This window comes from Athene cunicularia (assembly GCF_003259725.1).
Source record: "Athene cunicularia isolate RWA chromosome 4 unlocalized genomic scaffold, athCun1 chr4_part1, whole genome shotgun sequence".
Classification (NCBI taxonomy): Eukaryota; Metazoa; Chordata; class Aves; order Strigiformes; family Strigidae; genus Athene; species Athene cunicularia.
Window position 1 is genome coordinate 986,911 of NW_020799098.1, and position 3,613 is coordinate 990,523.

The following is a 3,613-nucleotide window of genomic DNA, read 5'->3' on the forward strand; positions in this document are numbered from 1 at the left end:
GGGGGGGGGGGGGCGCGGGGGAGCAGGAAAGACTTTTTCTTCCCTTTCAGCTTTGTGGCTTTAGAAAAATAATCTTTTGAAAAAAAAAATCTTTTAATTGCCTGGAGGGAAATAACCCCGATGTGCAGAGGGATGCGCTACGGGATGTACCGGGGCTAGCAGGGTGGGAGAGCCAGCCTAGCTGGTGGTCGTGCCAAAAAACAAGTATTGTTATTATAATTATTGTTATTATAATTATTTTTATTATTATATATCCTGTGATGAGTCCTACATGCGTGCAGACCTCCCCCTGTCCTCGGTGACATGCATCCCCGGTGTGACACCGGCTGACACAGGCGTGTTTTCACCCAGCACAGACACCCGAACCCCCGCCTGGGTATTTTTTATTATTTTTCCCCTCCAAGAAGGGGCTGCCGGTTACGGCTGTGCCTGACCTTATTTCCCAGCTGCTTTTCCCCCTGGAAAAGGGGCTCCTGGTCTCCCAGCCGGGGAGCAACACCTGGAGCAGCCCAGGGGGAAGGTGAAAAGGGTACCAGTACCTGCCCAGCATCAGGAAATGCCTTGGGATATAAGGTGGGGAAGGGTGGAGGTGTTTAACCCCTTCTCATCCTCTCTCCTACCAAGGAGCTCCATTAGTCTGGGATAAGACAGGCCCAAGCAACAACAGCCCCCCCAAAAAAGGGATTGGGAGAAAATCCAGCAGCAGCCCACGGTCCCAAAGCGACCACAAGTGTGCTGAGGCTGGAGCACGCGTAGGGAGGGCTCAGTGGGGGGATGCTCCTGGTCCAGAGGAGCCACCCGGGGAGTTTTGGCCAGGGACACACACACACAGGGTGATGGCACGAGCAGGCTGGTGGTCGGTGTGCCACGGGGGTGCCAGGCAGCGTGGGTGCACGGGGCTGGGGTGCCGGGGAGGTGGGGAGCGGGTGGGGGTACCATGCTGCGGTCGTGCCGGGGTGGGCGACCACGGGCAGTCACGCCGTTGTGCCCATCGCCGGTGGCGTCGGGTCGCTTCACCTCCCCGGGGAGCACGTTGGAGCTGGGAAATAACAGCCTGGAGTTAATTTTACACCACGCAGCCTGGCCGGCCGGGCAGAGCCTCCCCATCCCCGGCAGCTCATGGCGCAAACGCCCCTGGGGGGCCTCCAATCTGCCATCCCTAAGGCAAGGCCTCGGCCTGGCTCCTGCCCACACGAGGTTTGGGGTGATGATGGAGGCACCATGTAGCCCAGCACCCCCTCCCAGCTTTGGGGTGACTGTGGAGGCACCGCATGGCTCCACATCCCCTCTCAGCTTTGGGGTGATTACGGAGGTACCATATATTCCAGAACCCTTTCCCAGCTTTGGGGTGACTATGGAGGCACCATATAGACCCTCATCACCTCCTGACTTTGGGGTGATTATGGAGGTGCCATATAGACCCTCATCACCTCCTGACTTTGGGGTGACTATGGAGGCACCATATAGACCCTCATCACCTCCTGACTTTGGGGTGATTATGGAAGCACCGTATAACACCTCATTCCCTCCTGGCTTTGGGGTGACTATGGAGGAGCCATATATCCCAGCACCTCCTCCCAGTTTTGGGGTGATTATGGAAGCACCATATAACCCCCCATCCCCTCCCCGCTTTGGGGTGACTGTGGAGGCACCCTACAACCCCTTGTCCCCTCCTGGCGTCGCGGGTGCAGGCCCGGAGGTGCAGCAGCCCCGGCCGGGCACCGCAGCGGCTCTGCGGGAGGGGTAATAATTAACCGAGTGAATGCCTGGGAGTCGGGGGGGGGGGGGGGGGGGGAAAGATGCACGTCCCAGATAGAGCCAGAGAGCGGCCGCCCGGTGAACCCCGAGGCTGGCAGTGGTGCCCCCCTGCTGTGAGGACAGTCCCCAAAACTGAGCTTTTAAGAGTTTTGGGGTGGTTTTAGAAGAAAAGTCCCGGCTGGGACTGTGTCACCGTGTCGGGCCCACACGGGCAGGGCTGGTCCCTCCTGGTCACCACCCGGAGCCATCGCCGTGCTCGCAGCCTTGGCGGGGTTTGGGTCATCACCCCGGGGAGCCGTCCATGGAGCCACCAACTGTCCCCAGCTTGGTGACAGGACAGGAGCCATCCAGGGGCTGTCCCCATCCCGCAGCGGGAGCGCGGGGGCAGAGCCAGCCCCGGGGGGTGGCCGGGCGGGGACCTGGGGAGCATCGCACGGGTCAGACACACAAACCCCTGGCATGACAACGGTTAATGGCTGGGGAAGGGATAACCCCCCCCCCCGAGCTCGGGGGTTTAAACCAATTACTCTTGGAGTCAGGATGAGGCATCGTAGGGGGCAGCTTATCCCCCCGGTGCCCACTGAGAGGTTCTCACACTTCCCTCATTGTGGCTTCTGGCCTGTTGGAGCCAGGACTCGTACAGGCGGGCTCAGGGGGCGCCTCCAGCCTGGAATTCTGCCCCTTCCCACAGCCCAGGCCCTGGGGAGGCACAGGGCAGCCTCGTCCCGCAGGGCACGGCCGTGCCCGGTTCCTCGGAGCCGGGCAGGAACAGCTCTATGCGCCGGAGCCGCTCCAGACCCACCCCTGATTTCCACAGAGCCTCACTCAAGCATCCTAATTGCTTTATGCCTTAGTTTCCCCTTCTATAATTTAGGGATAAGGCAACTTCCCCGCTCCCAGAGGGCTGAGAGCTTTAATTAAAGTTTGCAAAGTGCTCTGCAGTCATTGAATGAAAGGCGCCAGCTCCTTATTGTTCCAGAAATGCCCCAAAGGTAGGAAAGAAAATGGTTCGAGTCCGGGGCAGGGGGGGTTATAATATATACCGGTGCCATAAAGCGGCTGTTTCAAGGGACTAAGCGTGGCTTAAAGTCAGGGGTTGGTGCTGCGCTGGCTCAGCTCACCTGGGGAGCACGGCGAGGTGCCAGCGCGGGCCGTGGCCTCGCTGCCTGGCGCTGGGGAAAGGGGAAAGGGGTGGTGTGTGCGGGGATGAGGGGGGCTGCGGGCCCCGACCCACCTGCCAGAGGGTGAAGGCTGCAGCCAGGCCCGTGCTGGGCAGCAGCAGAGGCCGAGCAGCGGCACCCAGGGAGCTGTGGGGCTGGGGAGGCCTGGGGCACCCTGCCTGCAGCACCCCGCATCCCTGCCTGCAGCACCCCTGCCTGCAGCACCCTGCACCCCTGCCTGCAGCACCCCGCACCCCTGCGTGCACGGCACCCTGCATTGCCAGCCACATGGGTGCCCACAGCACCCCACTCCACCAGTCCTGTGGGTGCTTTCAGCACCCTGACCCCCACACCGTGCCCCTGCTGCCGTGACCACCGCGGCGCTGGCACCAAGGGTGGGTGCAGGGGCCTCAGATGGAGCCCCTGCTGCCTCCCCGGGCTCCTGGGACAGCGTTTGCCCACCATCCGGTAGGAAAAGGCTTCCTGAAACCTGAATTAATTATCTATAATTGTTGTTGTAGGCTGTCTGTAATTAGCTACCAGGTTCTATACGGTCCAGCCCAAGCCGCTGCGGCCCTGGGACGGCTCCATTGGCCCACGGCAACTTGCCACTGGCCACCAGAGGAAACAGGGCTGGGTTTAGCCATGGGCTGGGGCGCAGCCCCGACACCAGGGTGATGGGCACCGACTTGTGG